Source organism: Ranitomeya variabilis, chromosome 4 (assembly GCF_051348905.1).
Source record: "Ranitomeya variabilis isolate aRanVar5 chromosome 4, aRanVar5.hap1, whole genome shotgun sequence".
In the NCBI taxonomy this organism is placed as follows: domain Eukaryota; kingdom Metazoa; phylum Chordata; class Amphibia; order Anura; family Dendrobatidae; genus Ranitomeya; species Ranitomeya variabilis.
In genome coordinates this window covers 663,681,114-663,706,298 of record NC_135235.1, presented here as the reverse complement: position 1 = coordinate 663,706,298, position 25,185 = coordinate 663,681,114, and the positions used below count along the sequence as shown (strand labels likewise).

The window sequence follows — 25,185 nt, the reverse complement described above, 5'->3', positions numbered from 1 at the left end:
CACTCTATTTGAAGCAGAGTAACCAATTTATTGACTTATGTATTTATTTTGACATAAAGTTGCTATACATGAATGTAGGGGTTCACTTTTTTGGAAACGGAATAACAGTTTTAAGCTCCGTTTTTTTTATTGGAATAAGTTCATATTAGTAAAACAAGGTTATCTTCCAAGTTTCATTAAGATCTTTTTAGGGATTCAGTCTTTATGCGCCATATTCTTCCATACCTATGCCTACTGTGTTATCATGGTTGGAAACGGAATAACGGTTTTAAGCTCCGTTTTTTTTATTGGAATAAGTTCATATAAGTCCAACAAGGTTATCTTCCAAGTTTCGTTAAGATCTTTTTAGGGATTCAGTCTTTATGCGCCGCCATATTCTGCAATACCTATGCCTATGGTATTTTTTTTTCTAAAGTAGTATTTTTTTAATGTATTTTTCCTTTCCACTTCACTCTATTTAAAAATAAATTAGCGGAGGTTAAACTTTAATTGCGTTTTCAACAAGGCAAACCCATACATTTCTATATAGTAACTTTAAATTTTAAATAAACACTGAATCCCTAAGAAGATCTTGATGCAACTTTGAAAATAAGTTTGTCATTAATATGAACTTTTTCCAGCAAGAAAAACAGAGCTTAAAAATGTAATTCTGTTTTCAACAATGTTAATTCATACATTCCTATATAATAACTTTACATTTCAAATAAACAGTGAATCTCTAAGTAGATCTTTATCTAAAAATTTTGCCTTAGGCCGGCCTCACACTAGCGTGTTTTACGGACGTATTGAGAGGTGCTGAAAATACGGATTGCATATGGTACAATGCTCGTCTGTGCCCCAGCTCCTATCAGCCGTATTTTACTGATCCGTATATTATACGGTCTTCTACGGCCGTAGAAAATCACAGCATGCTGCGTTTGTCACCGTATTGCGCAAAAAATCCGCCAATGAAAGTCTATGGGGGTGAGAAAAATACAGATTACACACGGACCAGCAGTGTGACTTGCGAGAAATACGCACCGGTGTTCTATAGAAAAGCCGGTAATTCAGTGCGGTGTACAGTAAAATCACACTGACAGAATAGAATAGAATAGATAGAATAAATGTGCACACATAGTATAGTGGTGTATAAATATATATATATATATATATATATATATATATATATATATATATATATACACTAGATGGTGGCCCGATTCTAACGCATTGGGTATTCTAGAATATTTATGTCCACGTAGTATATTGCACAGCCCACGTAGTATATTGCCCAGCCACGTGGTATATTGCCCAGTGACGTAGTATACAGCACAGAGCCACATAGTATATTACCCAGTTACGTAGTATATTGGCCACTTACATAGTATATAGGCCAGTTACATAGTATATTGCCCAGTGACGTAGTATATTGCCCAGTGACGTAGTATACAGCACAGAGCCACGTAGTATATTGCACAGCCCACGTAGTATATTGCCCAGCCACGTAGTATATTGCCCAGTGACGTAGTATATTGCCCAGCCATGTATGACACAGGTTAAAAAAGTTAAAAATAAACATATACTCACCTTCCGCAGGCGCGTTGTAGCTCTGTCGCCTGTGTGGGGTGCAGGCGGCAGCTTCCGGTCCCAGGGTGTGATGACGTCACGGTCACGTGACGACGTCACGGTCACATGACCGTGACGTCACGACAGGTCCTTGTCGCGCAGGACCTGTGATGACGTCGCGGTCACATGACCGTGTTCCGGTCACATGACCGTGACGTCACGGCAGGTCCTTTCCGCGCAGGACTTGTGATGACGCATTCCTTTCATTAACTGCTCAAACAGATCTGAGTAGTGAGGTCTCGGTAGCATAACTTTTCCTTTTTGGCAGCATTGAGTAAACTGATTGTCAGATGGTTTTTCATCAATGAAATTCAGAGTGGCATTTAGAGCAAACTGCATTCATATTCCCACAGTAGTGTTCATGAATTGTACATTCATTGTCTGTTACGTAATGTGCAAGTTGTTGAATATTGTCCTGGTCGTGCCTTAGTTGGTAGAGCATTTGTTTTTTATGAATTTGGCGATCATGTTGTTCCTGTCATACAACAGTTTGTTGTAGTGTCTCCGGTTGGCGACGGTGTCTGTGAGATTCCACATCCTGGGCTTGTCTGGCGGCAGTTTGTTGTGGTGTCTGATGTTCCCGATGTTGTCGTTTTCTTGCTGCTGCTGCTTTTCTGTCATCCTCATTGGCGTATTTTTGTTTACGACCCATTCTAAGATAGAAACACAGGGAGATGCCGCCCATACAGGGATACGCAGGCACACACCCTACACAATGGCGGCACTTGACAGCAGTGGAGGACAATGAGGATTCCAGAATTCGCGGCAGACTGCCCGTCGCTGATCAGCCGGCCTCGACCAATCAGCAAGTTGGGATTTCTGAGACAGACAGACAATTACACCCTTAGACAACACAATGGCGGCACTTGACAACAGTGGAGGACAATGCCCGTCGCTGATTGGTTGAGGCCGGCTGGCCTCGACCAATCAGAGACTGTGCCTGTCGCTGATTGGTCGAGGCCTGGCGGCCTCGACCAATCAGAGACGCGGGATTTACAGGACAGACAGACAATTAAACCCTTAGACAATTTATATATATATATATATATATATATATATATATATATTTATTTTATTATAAAATGTCAGTGAGACACATATTTGTATATATTTCCTATCTCCTCCCAAACCCGACATGATATGACACATGGTTTACATACAGTAAACCATCTCACATTCCTTTTTTTTTTTTTTTGCATATTCCACACTACTAATGTTAGTAGTGTGTATGTGCAAAATTTGGGCGCTCTATTAAATTAAAGGGTTAAATCGTGGAAAAATTTGGCGTGGGCTCCCGCGCAATTTTCTTCGCCAGAATGGTAAAGCCAGTGACTGAGGGCAGATATTAATAGCCTAGAGAGGGTCCATGGTTATTGGCCCCCCCTGGCTACAAACATCTGCCCACAGCCACCCTAGAAAAGGCACATCTGGAAGATGCTCCTATTCTGGCACTTGGCCACTCTCTTCCCACTCCCCTGTAGCGGTGGGATATGGGGTAATGAAGGGTTAATGTCACCTTGCTATTGTAAGGTGACATTAAGCCAGATTAATAATGGAGAGGCATCAATTATGACACGTATCCATTATTAATCCAATAGTATGAAATGGTTAAAAAACACACACACACACACACACACACACACACACACACATTATTACAAAGTATTTTAATGAAATAAATACACAGGTTTTTGTAATATTTTATTATACTGGTAATCCACCTGAAGACCCTCGGTCTGTAAAAAAGGTAAAATAAAAAAACAACAATATCCCATACCTTCCGTCGTTCTGTCACGTCTCATGATGTAAATCCATCTGAAGGGGTTAACTAATTTTATAAGCAGAAGCTCTGCTAATGCAGCTGTGCTCCTGCCTGTAAAACCCCGGGGAATGAATGGAATGTAGGTCAATGACCTGTAGTTACCTTCAGTCGCGGTGATGCGCCCTCTGCTGGATGTCCTCATATGAACTCGAGCGTGGGAAAATAATAAGAAAAGTTCCCAGGCCTGTCGCCCGCATACTCCCCTCCGGTCACCACTAACACAGGGTTAATGCCGGCGGTAACGGACCGCGTTATGCCGTGGGTAACGCACCGCCGCTATTAACCCTGTGTGTCCCCGACTTTTTACTATTGACGCCGCCTATGCGGCATCAATAGTAAAACATGTAATGTTAAAAACAATAATAATAAAAAAAAAATGCTATACTCACCCTCCGTAGTCGCTCGCGCCGGCCATCATCTTCCGTTGCAGGTTCCGGTGGCAAAGATGGTATGGGAGGAAGGACCTGCCATGACGTCACGGTCATGTGACCGCGACGTCATCACAGGTCCTGCGCTCATACCATCCCTGGGACCGGAAGCTGCCGTGGACTACAAGGTGCCCTCGGAAAGGTGAGTATATGTTTATTTTTTAAACTGTGACAAACCTGGCTGGGCAATAAACTACGTAGCTGGGCAATATACTACGTGACTGGCCAATATACTACATGGCTCTGTGCTGTATACTACGTCGCTGTGCAATATACTACGTCACTGGGCAATATACTACGTGGCTGTGCAATATACTGCGTGGCTGGGCAGCATACTATCTAGAATACCCGATGCGTTAGAATCGGGCCACCATCTAATATATATATATATATACCCCTATACTATGTGTAGACATTTATTTTATTCTATTCTGTCAGTGTGATTTTACTGTACACCGCACTGAATTACCGGCTTTTCTATAGAACACCGGTGCGTATTTCTCGCAAGTCACACTGTTGGTCCGTGTGTAATCCGTATTTTTCTGGCCCCCATAGACTTTCATTGGCGTATTTTTTGCGCAATACTGTGACAAACGCAGCATGCTGTGATTTTCTACGGCCGTAGAAGACCGTATAATATACGGATCAGTAAAACACGGCTGATAGGAGCTGGGGCATAGACAAGCATTGTACCATATGCAATCCGTATTTTCAGCACCTCTCAATACGTCCGTAAAACACGCTAGTGTGAGGCCGGCCTAAGGCAAAATTTTTCGCTAAAGATCTACTTAGGGATTCACTGTTTATTTGAAATGTAAAGTTATTATATAGGAATGTATGAATTAACATTGTTGAAAACAGAATTACATTTTTAAGCTCTGTTTTTCTTGCTGGAAAAAGTTCATATTAATGACAAACTTACCATATTTTCCGGCGTATAAGACGACTTTTTAACCCCTGAAAATCATCTCAAAAGTCGGGAGTCGTCTTATACACCGGGTACGGCGTATGCAGGGAGTGGTCCTGTATGGTTCCCAGGATCTGGAGGAGAGGAGACTCTCCTTCAGGCCCTGGGATCCATATGCATGTAAAAAAAAAGAATAAAAATAAAAAATATGAGATATACTTACCCTCCGACGGCCCGCGGCTCTCAGCAGTACAAGCGGCGGCCTCCGTTCCTAAGGATGCATTGAGCGAAGGACCTTCGATGACGTCATGGTCACGCGACATCCGCACCGCACACCCCGTATAAGATGACTGGGCGTGTAAGATGACCCTCGTCTTATACGGCGAGTATATCCCAAACTCCATATTTTATATGGAAAAGTTTGGGGTCGTCTTATACGCCCAGTCTTCTTATACACCAGAAAATACGGTATGTTCAAAGTTGCATCAAGATCTTCTTAGGGATTCAGTGTTTATTTAAAATTTAAAGTTACTATATAGAAATGTATGGGTTTGCCTTGTTGAAAACGCAATTAAAGTTTAACCTCCGCTAATTTATTTTTAAATAGTGTGAAGTGGAAAGGGAAAATACTTTAAAAAAACACAACTTAAGTAAAAATAATACCATAGGCATAGGTATGGCAGAATATGGCGGCGCATAAAGACTGAATCCCTAAAAAGATCTTAATGAAACTTGGAAGATAACCTTGTTGGACTAATATGAACTTATTCCAATTAAAAAAATCGAGCTTAAAACTGTTATTCCGTTTCCAACCATGATAACACACTAGGCATAGGTATGGAAGACCATGGCGCATAAAGACTGAATCCCTAAAAAGATCTTAATGAAACTGGGAAAGTAACTTTCTGTCACTAATATGAACTTATTCCAATAAAAAAAAAACAGAGCTTAAAACGGTTATTCGTAATACTTACCAAAGTGATGATGGGAGAGCCTGGTGTTGCAGCTTGACTTCTGTAAGATATGCCCCAGCTACCATGTCCACTTACTCTGCATTCTCTGGTTGCTAGGGTACTGGATGTGTGAGAGGAGGGTTTATATACTATCTCAAGGTAGACCATATTAACATTAGCTTCTAGCCCAAAGGTAACGTCACATTAAGCGACGCTGCAGCGATACAGACAACGATGCCGATCGCTGCAGCGTCGCTGTTTCGTCGTTGTGTGGTCGCTGGAGAGCTGTCACACAGACAGCTCTCCAGCGACCAACGATGCCGAAGTCCCCGGGTAACCAGGGTAAACATCGGGTTACTAAGCGCAGGGCCGCACTTAGTAACCCGATTTTTACCCTGGTTATCAGTGTAAATGTAAAAAAAACCAAACACTACATACTTACATTCCGGTGTCTGTCGCGTCCCCCGGCGTGCGCTTCCCTGCACTGTGTAAGCGCCGGCCCTAAAGCAGAGCGGTGACATCACCGCTGTGCTCTGCTTTACGGCCGGCCGGCGCTGACACAGTGCAGGGAAGCGGATGCCGGGGGACGCCACAGACACCGGAATGTAAGTATGTAGTGTTTGTTTTTTTTACATTTACAATGGTAACCAGGGTAAATATCGGGTTACTAAGCGCGGCCCTGCGCTTAGTAACCCGATGTTTACCCTGGTTACCAGTGAAGACATCGCTGAATCCGCGTCACACACACCGATTCAGCGATGTCAGCGGGTGATCCAGCGACGAAATAAGGTGCTGGCCTTCTAGCTCCGACCAACGATGTCACAGCAGGATCCTGATCGCTGCTGCGTGTCAAACACAACGATATCGCTATCCAGGACGCTGCAACGTCACGGATCGTTATCGTTGTTAAGTTGTTCAGTGTGAAGGTACCTTTATCTCACTCAAAACATCACCCTCCCTTTCTCAGTTCAGGTACACAGAGAAGGGAGTTGTAAGGCTATGTGCACACGTGAAAAAAACGCTTACATATGGTTCCCAATCGTTTCTATGTAATCCGCAAAACTTGTGCAAATGTTGCAATTTTTTCCACGAAAAAACGAATCGCGGAAAAAAAAGCAACATGTTCATTTATTTTGCGGAATCGCTGATTTCCCGCACACTGTACAAAATCTACCATAGGCATAGGTACAGACAAATATGACACATAGGGTTTTAGTATTTTCCTGACAACATGAAGCAAGCGACGGCCATAATGGGGACTGTACAGTAACAGAGCAGCATGCGACGTCAGGAGGGAAGTGACCCAATGTAATCCAATACAGACAGAGATCCTGATACAGCGACACAGACGGGAACACGTTCTGTCTCCTGGAATGTGACCGCAGCACTGAGGGGGTTAATGTTGCCCAGTAATGGGGAATCTCCAGCACCTACCTCCACCTGCAGAGCCGCACGCCACATATATGGCTGTTCTGTGCGCACAGGACCTGTGATGAGGTCACAGGAGGGGAGGAGTCAGGGGTCACATGATCAGGGGCCTCAGTGTATGCAGGACTCTGCTGTGCTGGTTGTGATAATAATAATTATATTTCTATGATGCCAGCATATACCGCAGCACTGTACAATAATCAGGGCCATGTACAATACATAGTAATGTAGGAAGATGGATCAGACTAGTGGTCCCTCTTGCGTGTCCGGGCCGGAACTATTGGGGCTGTCACCATTGTTGCCAGGGGAAGCACTTTCTGACCTGAATAGGCCTTTGCACTGACTGTTGGGGGTGGGAGTGATATAAAAGAGACTCAGCGTGCGGGAACGGGGCTTTTGGTGGGTACCCAGCGTTTGCGACAAGAGAAGGTTGACTCCCTCTCCGCTGACCGATGCCAACCTACAGGCCCACGTTACACCCTTCCATCCCCCATGCATACAGACTGTGCATCTCCTGAGACTAACCCCCGTTACTCTCCAACCTTTACAGCACTAACCGGTCAGGTCAGCTAATACCTTCGGACACTCTTTGCAGCACTAATCCATTGGTGCACGCTGTTTGTAGTAGCGAGACTGCGGCCTCCGCTCCGAGACTTTGTACATCATCTGAGGTTCTTCAGACCTCCCTTCGGTCAGCACCTCGTTCCAGGATCACAAGACCACGCGCAGGAAGACCAGGATACTTCATTGCCGTACAGAGACAGTGCTTCACTTTTCTCCAGGACCGGTTCAGAGACTTCTCGCGTCACCTACGGCACCATCGTAGGATTTTCCAGCCTCCATCGTCCAGGAACCAGAGACTGATAAATGAACTCGTTATTTGACCCTTTGTTATTTCCTTATTTCCTTATACATGTCGTGAGACTGTTTACCGTTACCCCTTTACTCTCTGCGTGGAGTATTTACTGCTGTGGTAATTATATATAAAAAATCTGTTAACTCTTTCTCTGCCTCCTGTTCGTCACTGCATCCTGCGCACCTGCTAGAACCTTATAGTAACACGTAGCTCACCGGTTACAGGACCAGCGCGGTTCCTGCTCACACTACAATCTATTAGGAATAGGGGCAGGGCCGGCGTTAGGGCCAGGCAGACTAGGCAGCTGCCTGGGGCCCCCACCCCCTTGGGGGCCCCCAGCATCTACAGCAGACGCTTCACTGATAATAATAGCATTATCAGTGAAGCTTCCGATGTAGAGACTGGTTAAGGACCTGTAGTGACATCACGATCAGGTGACCTGCCATGTGACCGTGATGTCACCACAGGCCATGTACTCAGGGACTGTCTGGATGTTTCTGCAGTGAAAAAGGAGCGTGCAATGAAGCACAGGAGCAGCGGCCACTGAACCTCCCCCATCAGAGTGATAGAAGTGCTCATTGGCCAGTGCTCCTGTCCTGACTCCTCCTGCACAGAGCCTCTGAGGGAAGAGAGAGCTAGAGATGGCAGCTACCAACCTGAGCTGTGAGGTAAGCAGTGCAGCACTGTGTGAGCTGCTCCTGTCCTGTCAGCTCCTCCTGCACAGAGCCTCTGAGGGGGAGCTAGAGATGGCAGCTACCAACCTGAGCTGGCAGATAAGTAGTAGAGCACCGTCCCACTGTGTGTGCTGCTCCTGGTGATGATGGCTCCTGTCCTGCTGTCAGCTCCTCCTGCTCTTGTCGGCAGTCCCAGCAGAGGAGAGGGCAGGGAGGTGTCTGCTGGGACAGTGCTGCTGGGAGCAGGAGGGCTGCAGCTGATAGTGTGGAACATCTCATTCCCTCCAGCATAAAGCATGTATCTGAGGTGTGTGCAGTGAATAGTGTGTGCTGTCTGTGAGCTATGTGTGTGTGTTTATGTGAATCACATGTATCAAATGAGCATTTGTTGTGCCGCATCTGTGTGTATGTGTGTGTGTAGGTGTATGTGTGTATATAAGTGTGTGCCGTGTATGTATATAAGTGCGTGCCATGTGTGTGTATATAAGTGCGTGCCATGTGTGTGTATATACTGTAAGTGCGTGCCATGTGTGTATATAAGTGCGTGCCATGTGTGTGTATATACTGTAAGTGCGTGCCATGTGTGTGTATATACTGTAAGTGCGTGCCATGTGTGTGTATATACTGTAAGTGCGTGCCATGTGTGTGTATATACTGTAAGTGCGTGCCATGTGTGTGTATATAAGTGCGTGCCATGTGTGGGTATATACTGTAAGTGCGTGCCATGTGTGTGTATATAAGTGTGTGCCGTGTGTGTATATACTGTAAGTGCATGCCATGTGTGTGTATATAAGTGCGTGCCATGTGTGTGTATATACTGTAAGTGCATGCCATGTGTGTGTATATAAGTGCGTGCCATGTGTGTGTATATACTGTAAGTGCATGCCATGTGTGTGTATATAAGTGTGTGCCGTGTGTGTATATACTGTAAGTGCATGCCATGTGTGTGTATATAAGTGCGTGCCATGTGTGTGTATATACTGTAAGTGCGTGCCATGTGTGTGTATATAAGTGCGTGCCATGTGTGTGTATATACTGTAAGTGCATGCCGTGTGTGTATATACTGTAAGTGCATGCCATGTGTGTGTATATAAGTGCGTGCCATGTGTGTGTATATACTGTAAGTGCGTGCCATGTGTGTGTATATAAGTGCGTGCCGTGTGTGTATATACTGTAAGTGCGTACCATGTGTGTGTATATACTGTAAGTGCGTGCCATGTGTGTGTATATACTGTAAGTGCGTGCCATGTGTGTGTATATACTGTAAGTGCATGCCATGTGTGTGTATATACTGTAAGTGCGTGCCATGTGTGTGTATATACTGTAAGTGCATGCCATGTGTGTGTATATAAGTGTGTGCCGTGTGTGTATATACTGTAAGTGCGTGCCATGTGTGTGTATATACTGTAAGTGCATGCCATGTGTGTGTATATAAGTGTGTGCCGTGTGTGTATATACTGTAAGTGCGTACCATGTGTGTGTATATACTGTAAGTGCATGCCATGTGTGTGTATATAAGTGTGTGCCGTGTGTGTATATACTGTAAGTGCGTACCATGTGTGTGTATATACTGTAAGTGCGTGCCATGTGTGTGTATATACTGTAAGTGCATGCCATGTGTGTGTATATACTGTAAGTGCGTGCCATGTGTGTGTATATAAGTGCGTGCCATGTGTGGGTATATACTGTAAGTGCGTACCATGTGTGTGTATATAAGTGCGTGCCGTGTGTGTATATGTGCGTACCATGTGTATGTATATAAGTGCGTGCCATGTGTATATACGTGTATGTCATGTATGTATGTATGTATAAATGTGTGCCATGTTTGTATGTATGTGTGTGAATAAATGCATGCCATGTATGTGTATAAGTGCGTGCCATTTACATGTATGTATGTGCCATGCGTGTTTGTGTATAAGTACATGCCATGTATGTGTGTGTGTATACAAGTGAATGCCGTGTGCGTATAAGTGTGCCATGTATGTGTATGTGTGTATAAGTGTGTGTATGTGTGTATAAGTGCGTGCCATGTGTGTGTATATACTGTAAGTGCGTGCCATGTGTGTGTATATACTGTAAGTGCATGCCATGTGTGTGTATATAAGTGTGTGCCGTGTGTGTATATACTGTAAGTGCGTACCATGTGTGTGTATATACTGTAAGTGCGTGCCATGTGTGTGTATATACTGTAAGTGCATGCCATGTGTGTGTATATACTGTAAGTGCGTGCCATGTGTGTGTATATAAGTGCGTGCCATGTGTGGGTATATACTGTAAGTGCGTACCATGTGTGTGTATATAAGTGCGTGCCGTGTGTGTATATGTGCGTACCATGTGTATGTATATAAGTGCGTGCCATGTGTATATACGTGTATGTCATGTATGTATGTATGTATAAATGTGTGCCATGTTTGTATGTATGTGTGTGAATAAATGCATGCCATGTATGTGTATAAGTGCGTGCCATTTACATGTATGTATGTGCCATGCGTGTTTGTGTATAAGTACATGCCATGTATGTGTGTGTGTATACAAGTGAATGCCGTGTGCGTATAAGTGTGCCATGTATGTGTATGTGTGTATAAGTGTGTGTATGTGTGTATAAGTGCGTGCCGTGTGTGTGTATAAGCATGTGCCTTGTACATGTATGTATGTGTGTATAAGCATGTGCCGTGTAGGTATGTGTATGTGTATATATATACATTTTTTGCATTACTCTAACTTGAATATATGTTAGTATATGTAGATGGCTGGGTATAGACACACAGTGATAGCATGTGAGTGTGGTGTGTGTGTGTTTTGCACATTTTTAAATACTGGCTGAAGAACAGACGAGAGTTCATATATATATATATATATATATATATATATAAACATGTTGGCAATCGTGCAACAAATGAGCAAAATGCTCATTTATAGGACATTTCATAACTTTCCCACATTATTATGAAAAAATTACAGCACATCCTGCACCCAATGTATTATATAATGTATTTAAGGAGACAGAGTCTGTCCATTTGATACCAACTACACCAAAATGGACACTGACTCCGACTCTCCAGCCCTCCTGCTTATAACATGAAACTATATGGGGACAGATTAATCTACTAGTGTTCTGTCCCCATCGTTCTTCATTAGCCGGTGTAAAGAGGCCGAGAAACAAGAACCAAACGACTTCAATATTGTAGATCACACGCATTGAACGGCCTGAACTCAGCTCATGTCAATACAACCAAAATGTTTGAGAGTCATGGTGCAATATGTGAGCATTGGGGGCCTCATTTTAAACTTTTGCCTAGGGCCCCACATTGTCTAAAACCGGCCCTGAATAGGGGACACAATAGGTAGAACGCGCTGTCATGTCCGCTCCGGCCATCACTATAATACATAGGGGTTATGATATGAAGCCGCAGGATCCAGCTGTTACGGAACTGCAACACAGAACTAGGATAGAAGGGGAAAAACTGACCCTGCACTGAGACTAGGCTGATACCCTACGATGGAGTGGGCTACCCATTCCTTGCGAGTAGACCCATCAACAATCCTAGGTTAATCTCAAGCGAAGACCTATAGATAGGGGGAAGAAGGTCCCTAAAAGATCTAAGGACTGGGTATAAAAATGGGTCACCTCCTAATGTAAAATACAGAGAAGGCTCCAGAAATCAACAGAAACTAAGGATAGCAGAACTGGGGGTCCCAGAACTGCACAATATCAAACACAGAAAGCTATCAAAGCACCTAGCCAGAGCTCTAGCGGATTAACACTGTTGTCCAGCAAGGACTGGGAGGCAGGTGCTGGGTAATAAAGGGTGATACAATCACCTGACCTAAGACAACCCAGCACCAGGGGAAAAAGACCAGCAGCCAGAAAACCACAACAAGATGGCAAATGGTCAAAAACAAAACAGATTCTAACACTACCTCCCCTTTTATGAGGATCGTCTGGATCCTCTTGGCCGAGCCTTATTGGGAAATCTCCTGTGAAAAGCCAAAATCAGCCTTGAGGCCGAGACGTTCTCAGCTTTCCCCCAGGAATTATCCTCGGGACCGAAACCCTTCCAGGACACGAGATACTGCAACCTTCCTCTGTGCCACCTGGAATCTAAAATGCGTGAAATCTCAAACTCACCGTCCTCATCAACTGGAGGAACAGTCGGCATCGCCTCCTTATCTGGTGTGTCAACTAACTTCAGTAAAGTTACATGAAAAACTGAATTAATTCTCCAGGACGAGGGGATGTCTAATCTCACCACAGCCAAGTTGACAACCTGAACCACTTTGAATGGTACTACAAACTTAGGCCCCAGTTTTTTAGAAGGGATCTTCAAACGCAGATTCCTAGAGGACAACCAGACCATGTCCCCCACTGCAAACAATGCCTCCCTTCTTTTCTTGTCAAAATATTTCTTAGACCTCCTATTTGCCTCTTTCTGATTAAGGCGTACATTGGTCCAAATCCTGTCCAAATTTCCAGAAAAACTCTCCTCCTCAGGCACCACTGCCCCATCCTTTGAAAATGGACCGAAAGATGGATGCCTCCCTGTACAGCAAAAAAAAGGAGAACATCCAGCCGAGGAAGACGTATGATTATTAAGAGCAAATTCAGCTACTGGTAGATATTCTGACCACATCACCTGATTGTCCGCTACAAAACATCTCAAAAACTGCTCGATGTTCTGGTTCTTCCTTTCGGTCTGTCCATTGGACTCCAGATGATAACCTGACGAAAATGACAAATGAACCTTTAGTCTGTCACAAAAAGCACGCCAAAAGTGAGCCACAAACTGTGGTCCTCTATCGGAAACAATGTCCGTGGGAACCCCATGGAGCCTGACAATCTCTTTCACAAATGCCTTAGCTAGAGTCTTGGCGTAGGGTAATTTATTGAAGGGGACCAGATGACACATCTTACCAAATCGGTCCACAACAACCCAGATGACAGAAAAACCCTCAGAGACTGGCAGATCGGTGATAAAATCCATAGCAAGATGTGACCATGGCGAACTAGGAACCTCCAAAGGGCACAGCAACCCTGCAGCCGGGGCATGTGAGGCCTTCGACCTAGCGCATACTGTACACTGACGCACCCACTTGATGACTTCTCTTTGCTACCCTGGCCACCAGAAACTTCGGCCGATCGACTTTCTAGTTTCTGAAATCCCCGGATGACCAGCCAACCGAGACTCATGACAATCAGCCAACAAAGCTCTCCGCAAGGTCCTAAGCACAAATAATTTACCATACAGAGTGTTAGTTGATGCTACTCTCCAACTCAGAACTCAATGCTGCCACCACCACCCCTTTCTGCAAAATGCATTCCCCCTTCCTCAGTATTAACTGCTGGAGAGAATCTATGAGACAAAGCATCCGCTTTAACATGCTTTGTCCCAGGGATATATGTTACGGAGAAATGAAACCGGGCAAAAAACAGTGCCCACCTAGCTTGATGGGCATTCAGACGTTTAGCAGCATCCAAATATATCACATTCTTATGATCAGTAAAAACCTGTATCAGATGTCTAGCCCCCTCCAAAAAAATGTCACCAATGCTCAAACGCGAGTTTAATAGCAAGCAACACTCTGTTCCCAACATCATAGTTGAGCTCAGTCTCCGAAAATTTTTTAGAAAAGAAAGCACAGGGATGCACCCCATCCTCTCCCTCCTGGGACAGAACTGTCCCCACCCCTACTGAATAGGCATCAACCTCTACCAGAAATGGCTTGGTCTCATCTGTCTGGATCAAAACAGGAGCAGAGCTAAACCTTTCCTTGAGATGCTCAAAAGCTTTAACAGCCTCAGAGGACCATTGGACAGTATTAGAACCCTTCTTGGTGAGATCAGTTATAGGTTTAGCGATCACAGAAAAATTATTTATGAATTTTCTGTAATAATTAGCAAACCCTAAAAATCTCTGAACCGAGTTCAAACATTCAGGCCTAGGCCACTCCAGCACTGCCTGAACCTTCACCGGCAGATCGGTGATAAAATCCATAGCAAGATGTGACCATGGTGAACTAGGAACCTCCAAAGGGCATAGCAACCCTGCAGCCTGGGCAAGTGAGGCCTTCGACCTAGCGCATACAGTACACTGACGCACCCACTTGATGATTTCTCTTTGCCACCCTGGCCACCAGAAACTTTGACCGATCGACTTTCTAGTTTCTGAAATCCCCACAACCAACATTCAAAAGTGACCAAAACATCAGCCAGAAAGCATTGATAGATGTGGTCTGTGGTCCCCACCTGCAGAACCACTCCTTTAATGTGTATTGATAATTGCCAATAATTTCCATCTGTTGTCTATTGCATTTGCACAACAGCATGTGAAATTGATTGTCAGTGTTGCTTCCTAAGTGGACAGTTTGATTTCACAGAAGCTTGATTTACTCGGAGTTATATTCTGTTGTTTAAGTGTTCCCTTTAATTTTTTGAGCAGTGTAGTATAATGGCCTCCCACAGCTGGTCCCCTCCCTGGCCCTACCATAGCCAACAAAATAAATAAATAAAAACTAATACTCACCTAATCCAGCCTTTGCTTCCACCGCAGCCACTGTCTCCTCTTCAATCCTGTTTTGTAGTACGTCAGTGTCGCAATGTAATGACATAATTTTGCTGCCAGATTACACCTGTATGAGGTCGGCCTCCAGCAAGCAGGAAGCAACCTGAGGCCTTCCAGAGTAACTGATGGAGTATGGAGTTGGCGCCTCCATGCTCCACCACAGCTGCTAAATGTAACTAAGTCACAATTCATGCAGCCCACACCTGGACCAACCCATCTGGCATTTGCCAGAATTGCTAGATGGCACATGTGCATCGCTATCTCTCCTGACAGGATGAGGCTGCACTCCTTTGTGGAGGAGATTATATGGCGAAAGATGTCCCCTCAGCGTGGACTTGTATAGAAAACTATGCTGTGACCAGTAGTGTTTGCTTCCTCTGGCAGCTTCCAGAACTGGAAGTTACCTCAGGAAGTGTGCGTGAGTCCTGAGCTGGGAGGCTCCTCCCAGGCATTTATGGCAGCTTGTTGTGAGGAGAATAATCACTTAGCTTTCATATACACATTGGACAGTAGATGGCAGCAAAGTACATTTATGAGTCGTTGGGAAAACAATGCAATGTTTTACATTTTCTAACTCACAGTGCCCAAACTAATTCTGACACACTGGAACAAGTCTAGTGCCACACAACAACTGCCTCATTCAGCAGCAGTAGAACAGATACCAGGATACCACAGGTTGCCATACAGAAACTTGAGGATATCTGAGGGGAGGTTCAAAAGAATATTGGGGTGTCTCAGCTTCGCTAAAAACAGAAGGCTGATAAGAAACGTTTGTTGAGTCCTGTCTTCAAAGTAGGGTTTGGTTGTCAAAAAGATTAAGCTGAAAGTACCATCAGCAAAGTTGGGTCTTAAATATATTGGCCTTTACGACCTTTTGGATGGAGTCAATCTGGTGGCATTTAGATTAAAGCTTCCTCTGTCTTTTGGCACTTTGAATGTTTTCCACAGATCCCTGTTAAAAGAGTTGATCACTTTGGTGTTGTCTCCCTCATCTCTGCCGTCTGAAATTTCTGCCAATGGAAGTTTGGAGTATGAGGTGCAGAGAATAGTGGATTCTCAGAGGGTCCGAACTTCCCTCCAATATCTTGTTCTTTGCAGGTGATACGGACCAGAGGAGAGATCCTGGGTTCCGCTGCGTTGTGTAAAGGCCAATCGTTTGGTCAGTGCCTTCCATCTTAAGATTCCTGGGAAACCTGGAGTTTGGGTGGGGTCCCCGTAGAAGAAGAGGAACTGTCATAATTCCACCATTCACTGTGTCCTAGATGCAGTGAGAGAAAACTCAGCAGCTCTATAGAGTCAGGATCATGCTGAGCTGTTAGTATTGTGAGTGACAGCTCAGCCATCTAATTTGGGGCAGGGCATGTTGAGCCGACTGTATTGTGACAGCTCAACTGTCCAATATAGGGCAAGGACATGTTGAGCTGTCAGTATTGTTTGTGGGTTTCTTCAAGGTGTCTCCCGTTCTGAGAAATTACATGACAATTTACCTTGCTGACAGTGTCTGATTATTGCCAGTCATAGCTTTGGTGTAGTGTGCGTATGCTTTGTTTTCCAGTGCTCTGTTTCTGATTCTTTTGTTGCCCGAGCTTGGATCTTGCCTGTGACCATCCATTTGCTTAGCCTCTTTGTGTTCTTGATCCGCTACCTTCCGGGAATTCTGAAGTGGGACTGTAACTTGACTACGCCTTTGTCTTACTCCTCTATGTCAAACTTTCTTGGTATGTGACCCTGGACCCGTTGACTACCCTTTCTCATGGCTTGCCCGTGAGTAGTGATTCAGCATCACAACTGTGAAATGTACGAGGTGAGAATAATCACTGTGTGTGAACAGTATACGGAAATGTGATGACTGAGTGAGATATAAATGTGGAATGGGTATGTGTATATCTAGAGTGTGGATATACTGTATGTACCAAAATATATAATTATGACATCAATGTAGTCCCATTATGCTGACACACATGTGTGAGAAAAAGAACCTGTTATAAAGAGTTCCCTAGGACTGCCATAGTGACATTGCGCCCACACAGGAAAGAAAGATAGTGTTCTTAACAGCTCAATTGCTTACCCATGATGGAAGTGAGAAGATGCCGAGGAGCCAAGTCCACCCAATGACGCGCATTTTGCATTTGCTTTATCAAAGGGGAATTCCCTTTCAAGGCAGCCCCCCATAGGCAGACTCTATAGCACAAGGCAGCCCCCATAGGCAGACTCTAAGGCAGCCCCCATAGACAGTCTCTGTAGTATAAGGAAGCCCCCCCATGGGCAGACTCTGTAGTATAAGGAATCCCCCCATAGGCAGACTCTGTAGTATAAGGCAGCCCCCATAAAAAATAAATACGCACCTCTCTTCTTCCTTGTTCCTATTCTCCTCTGCGAGCCCGCACACCTCCAGACCTCCGATCGGTGACATCAGACGCTGAGAGGGGGATGATGGGAGAGGGAGTGTAATGCTCCCTCTCTCAGCATTATGGTCAGCTGTATGACATCTAGCCGATACAGCTGAACCTGCGATGATGGGCAGGGGGCCCACTGCTGGCACCGGGCCCCCCTTACCTGCTCAGAGGCCCCATAGCGGCCAGGCTGCATTGCAGGGGGATTGATTCTCCCTTCTCTGCCGCAGAATGTAACTGTATCGGCATGCTGCACACGCTGATACAGTTACAGTAGTGTAGCTCCGGGTGGGCCCCTCAGAGTGCAGGGCCCGGGGCGATGGCCCCCTCTGCCCCCCGGTAGCTACGCTAGTGAGTTTGATCATTTCAGTAGATGTGTTATTGTTTATAGTCACAGTTTTTGACTACAGTAGTTAGTGTCCAAAATACTCTGATTTAACCACTTCCGCAGCCAGTTTTGCGTTCCTGACCAGGTCCAGTTTTTTCAAATCTGACATGTCACTTTGTGGAGATACCTTTGGATGCTTCTTCTGATTCCAGTGATTCTGGAATTTTTTTTTCCTGTGACACATTGTACTTTATGTTTCTGGTAATTTTAGGTTAATATATTTTGTGTTTATTTTTTAAAACACCTGAAAATAACGTAGAAATATTTGTAATTTTCAGACTTTAAATTTGTATGCTCCTTAATCAGATAGTGATACTGTCACCACTCAGATGTCGCGTGACCCGGGACCAGGGGCTCCTTCCCTTTCCTTACCGCTAGAGGGCACCCTAGCTCACCCTGTTCCCTGGGTTACTTCTGAAGGTGAAGTTGCTGGGGTCACGTATCTTGCCTTATCTCCTGAATCTGCCCTCTGTCTATTCCCTTCCCCCACCCAGGGAAGAGGGGAGCAGCTGTGCACCGCAGTACATCAACCAGAGGAACAAGGCAGCACAAACTAGGCCAAGCAAAAATTACCAGGCATACAAACATTCACTCACATATAACAGAGGAATGCATCGGGGAGTGGAGGATGGGGAAAAAGCAAAGTAGGAGAAGGAAAGGAAATTATCACACTTGCTATCCCAAGCAACAGTCACTGATAAACCCACCAAACGTCTTCTCATATAACCACCAAACAACTATCCTCCCAGCTATGCAGCATAAGCTAGCTCTGACGATGTGTGTCAGTCAGGACCCAGATTATATAGGGGATAGGAGTGGCTAATCGTGCTCAGCTGAGAGCCCAGACTCCAAGAGGTTCCAACATGGCCGATTAACTAATGTACTGCCAAAAGAAATTTACACCGTTTAAAAAGGTGAAGTGCTTCTTTTCAGCGCAGGAGTAGGAGCAATCAGATGCTGCAGACTTTTGGCTCCTCTCTGTCGTGGTAACCTGTGACAGATACCAAACAAAATAGTTAATAACATTTACTAGATTTATACTTTAGGCCAGCAGCATTTTACCAACATCCCTTTTTATCTTTTCAACATTCTTTTATTTTTTTTGATGATAGAAGGATTACAAGGTTAGCAACAAGTTTTTATATGTTAAATTAAATTTACAAAACCTTATTTTGGTAACAAATCAAGCAGCTGAATATACTATCAAGTGCCCACTTTGTTTCAATAGATGCAGCAATAAATAGGAATAATAAAATATAACATTTAATAAATCTATATTAAAATACCAGATTTAAAAAAAGATTTTTTTTTTAAATACAACAGCATATAAACAAGGTGTGCCTCTCGTTAATTGGTCCAGGCTGGGTTCATACCAGATAATGCACCAATAACCCTCAGCCTTTTGTATCTCTACTAAGATTTGGAAAATCTAACCTGACAACTTGGTATAAGATACAAAAATGGATTTATGGCACTCTCACAATGTGGCGCTCGAGTAAGAGTTCTGTATAGCTAGTAATTTAAGGTACTCGGCACTCCAAATTTGCAATCAGATGAATAATTTATTTATAAGGCAATCCACAAAATGTGACTTTACAATACGGGTCTTTCTCAAACTCTGTGTGACATGAAAATAGAAACACAATATATATATAAAAAAAAAAAATACATATTTCTGTAAATCATCTTATAATCGTGTTACAAGAAAACAAAACACATCCTAGAAGTAAATATATAACACTCTGTCTACTTAGTCCAGCATATGTCAGTAACAAAAATCATTCTAGTCTAGAATTCAGTATTTAAATACATGCAAACAGGAGGATAAAATGCTTATTGTAGCCACACTATGAAGTGACCTGTTCAAATACTAAAAAATATAATATTAGATCTAAAAAGGCAATAATCAAGTTAGCTGTAGGTGTCATCTTTAGTTGAATATAGAGTAAAAAAGTGAAGTACATGAAATAAGAGGGAATTGCAAAGACGAAGGCATCCCAAAGGATTCAAATCTCATCCTATATGAACTTTGTATCATGAGGTTTCAAGGTGTCTGGTGGTCCCCCTTGAGAAAAGGTGCTGTGGAGTAAATATGTATAGATTTAATCATGCTTACCGGATTGCTGATATGGATAAATATGAGTAAAAGTGTTGTGTTATACACTAGCTGCGTGCTGAGTTGCACTAGGTGTGTCCTCACATAGTTGAGGGATTTAAATCCCCCGAACCGGATATATCATCTGGCGTGTGACATCAGGAACTCCGTTTACTGAGAGTGTTGGACGTGTGACTTCAGAAACTCTGCCCATCGACTCACGTTAGTGTTGGGCATGTGACATCAGGAACTGCGCCCACTGATTCGCATCAGATCTATGGGCCGGACACAGATCTCCTCGAGAATTTTCTTCCAGAGCTAATTTATAAAGAAAGGGCTGTTGCCAGTGCGAGAGATTGGAGAACCGGACAGCTTTTTGAGTAGCATTTGACCACCCTTTAACAATTTTCCCCAATGCGATGGTGAATACTCCAGAGCTGAAGCATTAACCCTTTACCCCCCAATGTGGTTTGTATGTTAATGACCGGGCAAATTTTTACAATTCTGACCCGTGTCATTTTATGAGATAATAACTCTGTAACGCATCAACGGACCCACCTGATGAGATAGTTTTTTTTGTGACATATTGTACTTCATTATAGCGGTAAAATGTCTTCGATATAACCTGCGTTTATTCGTGTAAAAAATGGAAATTTGGTGAAAATTTGGCAATTTTCAAACTTTTAATTCTTAAAAAAAATTGTTGGGAAGTTATAAGGGTTAAAAGTTTACCAGCGATTTCTCATGTACAAAACCATTTTTTTTAGGAACCACATCACATGTGAAGGGACATTGTGGGGTCTATATGGCAGAAAATACCCCAAAGAGACACCATTCTAAAAACTAGCCCTTACGACCTGGACCGCACCGGAACGCCCCTGGGTGAGTATAATCTAACTTGTTTTTCTTATCTTTTGGATTACATTGGGGGCTTATCTACAGAATTCTGTAGATAAGCCCCGTATGGCTTTTTCTGCAGCTTATATGTGAAAAATGAGGTGACAGATTCTCTTTAATGCCGCCATATAGTGAGTGGTGATAATTCCCTTAGGTGTTGGGTCTATTTGTCTCTGAACAGAGAAATTATTATGATTATTATTTCTTATTATAGGGCCATTTATTCCATGGCGCTTTACATGTGAGGAGAGGTATACATAGTAAAAACAAATATAATAATCTTAAACAATACAAGTCACGACTGGTACATGAGGAGAGAGGACCCTGCCCGCGAGGGCTCACAATCTACAAGGGATGGGTGAGGATACAGTAGGTGAGGATAGAGCTGGTCATGCAGTGGTTTGGTCGATCGGTGGTTACTGCAGGTTGTAGGCTTGTTGGAAGAGGTGGGTCTTCAGGTTCTTTTTGAAGGTTTCGATGGTAGGAGAGAGTCTGATATGTTGTGGTAGAGGGTTCCAGAGTAGGGGTGATGCGCGAGAGAAATCTTGTATGCGATTGTGGGAAGAGGAGATAAGAGGGGAGTAGTGAAGGAGATCTTGTGAGGATCAGAGGTTGCGTGCAGGTAAGTACCGGAGACGAGGTCACAGATGTATGGAGGAGACAGGTTGTGGATGGCTTTGTATGCCATGGTTAGGGTTTTGTACTGGAGTCTCTGGGTAATGGGGAGCCAGTGAAGGGATTGACAGAGGGGAGAGGCCGGGGTATAGCGGGGGGACAGGTGGATTAGTCAGGCAGGAGTGTTTAGAATAGATTGGAGGGGTGCGAGAGTGTTACAAGGAAGGCCACCGAGCAGGAGGTTGCAGTAGTCAAGGCAGGAGATGATGAAGGCATGGCATGGACTAAGGTTTTGTAGATTCTTGGTTGAGGAATGTACAGATCCGTGAAATATTTTTGAGTTGAAGGCGGCAGGAAATGGAAAGGGCTTGGATATGCGGTTTGAAGGAGAGATCAGTGTCAAGGATTACCCCGAGGCAGTGAGCTTGTGGGGCTGGGGAGAGTGGGCAGCCATGTACTTTAATGGATAGGTCCGTTGGGGGTAGCGTGAGATGGGGAAGGTGATGAATTCTGTTTTGTCCATGTTGTTTTAGAAATCTAGCGGAGAAAAAGGATGAAATAGCTGACAGACATTGAGGGCTTTGAGAGAAATCACACGTTACATTCCACACATAACACTATGTAGAAAAGGGGAGCGGGGTAATTGTTCCCGTAGTGAGGGGCAAATAATGGCAGAAATGTCACTGACTGAGGAGAAGTTTCCATGTAGCAATTCTGCAGTGCAGATATTATTCACTCACTGAGGCCCCTGATCATGTGACCTCTGACTCCTCCCCTCCTGTGACCTCATCACAGGTCCTGTGCGCACAGAACAGCCATATATGTGGTGTGCGGCTCTGCAGGTGGAGGTAGGTGCTGGTGATTCCCCATTACTGGGCACAGGGGGCAGTAACCCCTTACAGATAAAATGGCGGCGGAGGGGGAAGAGTGCAGCTCCTGGACCAAACCTTAGTTAGGGCAGTTACTCAGGAGTGTGAGATGTACATGGGGTGTAATCTCCTCAGACTCGGTGGTCTTGTAGTGGATCCCCCCAGTCACACCAGGGTAAGCGATGGAGGCCGTGACGCTACTTCTTCCTGTAACAGATGGAATATATCATTCTCTCACAGCCAAATGTAAAGACAGGAGTGAAATATCTGTGGGATAGAAATGCCCATTACTGCCTGAGATGATCACTGACGGGTATAGTGTCAGAAATGGGGTCACCTTTGGGGTCTTCTGCTGGTCACACACCTCAGTGGTCTCTGCAGTTGACCCCCACAATCTAGAACTGACAGATTACTGCCCCAAAAGCCAAACAGTGTCTCTTATCTGAGCCCAGCCTTAAACATAAAGCTTACACATAATTAGTATCACTGCTTCCTGAACAACCTGCTCTATAAAACTGGCACGTTATTTATTCCATTTGGCAGACACCATAAAAATAAAAAAAATGGCAAAAATATAACTTTTTCATTAGAGTGACGTAATAAAAAGTGATAAAAAAAAAGTCATATGTAAAAAATTACAGTATAAATGAAAACTTCGAACCGTCCTGAAAAAAATAAAAAGCTAATATGGATCATTTGGCAAAATTTTCTGTAAAATAATGTTATTAGTGTGTAACAATAGCACAGCATAAAAAACATAAATCTGGGATCGCTGTAATCGTACCGACCCAACAAATAAATGGGTTTTATCACTTTTACCGTGAACGGCGCAAACAAAAGAAAAACAACTGAATAAAAAATTATGTACCCCAAAGCAGTACCAAAAAAATCTGCAACTCGTCCCGCAAAAATAGGCCCTTATATAGCTCTGTTCACCAAAAAATAAAAAAGTTACAGCTGTCAGAATATGGCGCCAAAAAAAATACACTGCTCAAAAAAAATAAAGGGAACACTTAAACAACAGAATATAACTCCAAGTAAATCAAACTTCTGTGAAATCAAACTATCCACTTAGGAAGCAACACTGTTTGACAATCAATTTCTCATGCTGTTCTGCAAATGGAATAGACAACAGATGGAAATTATTGGCAATTATCAAGACACCCTCAATAAAGGAATTTTTCTGCAGGTGGGGACCACAGACCACATCTCAGTACCAATGCTTTCTGGCTGATGTTTTGGTCACTAATGAATGTTGGTTGTGCTTTCACACTCGTGGTAGCATGAGACGGACTCTACAACCCACACAAGTGGCTCAGGTAGTGCAGCTCATCCAGGATGTCACATCAATGCGAGCTGTGGCAAGAAGGTTTGCTGTGTCTGTCAGTGTAGTGTCCAGAGGCTGGAGGCGCTACCAGGAGACAAGCCAGTACACCAGGAGATGCGGAGGGGGCCGTAGGAGGGCAACAACCCAGCAGCAGGACCTCTACCTCAGCCTTTGTGCAAGGAGGAACAGGAGGAGCACTGCCAGAGCCCTGCAAATTGACCTCCAGTAGGCTACAAATGTGCATGTGTCTCCACAAACATTTAGAAACCGACTCCATGAGGATGTTCTGAGTGCCCGACGTCCACAGATGGGGGTTGTGCTCACAGCCCAACACTGTGCAGGACGCTTGGCATTTGCCACAGAACACCAGGATTGGCAAAGTCGCCACTGGCGCCCTGTGCTCTTGACAGCAGGTTCACACTGAGCACATGTGACAGACGTGACAGAGTCTAGAGATGCCGAGGAGAGTGATCTGCTGCCTGCAACATCCTTCAGCATGACCGGTTTGGCAGTGGGTCAGTAAAGGTGTGGGGTGGCATTTCTTTAGAGGGTCACACAGCCCTCCATGTGCTCGCCAGAGGTAGCCTGACTGTCATTAGGTACCGAGATGAGATCCTCAGACCCATTGTGAGACCATATGCTGGTGCGGTTGGCCTTGGGTTCCTCCTAATGCAGGACAATGCCAGACCTCATGTGGCTGTAGTGTGTCAGCAGTTCCTGCAAGATAAAGGCATTGAAGTTATGGACTGGCCCTCCCGTTCCCCAGACCTGAATCAGATTGAACACATCTGGTACATCATGTCTCGCAACATCCACCAACGTTACGTTGCACCACACACTGTCTGGGAGTTGGCGGATGCTTTAGTCCAGGTCTGGGAGGAGATCCCTCAGGAGACCATCTGCCGCCTCATCAGGAGCATGCCCAGGCATTGTAGGGAGATCATACAGGCACGTGGAGGCCACACACACTACTGAGCATCATTTCCTTGTCTTGGGCCATTTCCTCTGAAGGTGGATCAGCCTGTAACTTCATTTTCCACTTTGATTTTGAGCATCATTCCAACTCCAGACCTCCGTGGGATATTAGTTGTGATTTACGTTGATCATTTTTAGGTTTTATTGTTCTCAACACATTCCACTATGTAATGAATAAAGATTTACAACTGGAATATTTCATACAGTGATATCTAGGATGTGGGATTTTAGTGTTTCCTTTATTTTTTTGAGCAGGGTATATATATTGTAGTGCAGTGGTCAGTGGTAGCATACTATGCAGTGATGAGGCAGTGACACAGCAAAGTTCAAAACAAAAAGTCTCTTTAATGTTTAACTCACAAATAATGCACAGCACACAATATCCTCCGGATC

At 44.2% G+C, this 25,185-nt stretch overlaps 2 protein-coding genes across 3 annotated transcripts in view; one reads left to right on the top strand and one right to left on the bottom strand.

Annotated features, from left to right (window-relative positions):
- The window catches only part of LOC143766211 (uncharacterized), a 31,842-nt gene extending 24,645 nt beyond the window's left edge, over positions 1-7,197 (bottom strand). The window contains exon 1 of one of the 2 annotated variants that reach the window (XM_077253705.1): positions 7,150-7,197. The gene's annotated coding sequence lies outside the window, so the exon portion shown is untranslated. The other variant, XM_077253707.1, reaches the window with a different exon arrangement.
- A 15,248-nt stretch (positions 7,198-22,445) lies between these two features.
- LOC143766212 (uncharacterized) overlaps positions 22,446-25,185 on the top strand; it is a 687,372-nt gene continuing 684,632 nt past the window's right edge. Inside the window, exon 1 of the mRNA XM_077253710.1 lies at positions 22,446-22,469. The gene's annotated coding sequence lies outside the window, so the exon portion shown is untranslated. The remainder of the gene's footprint in view (positions 22,470-25,185) is intronic.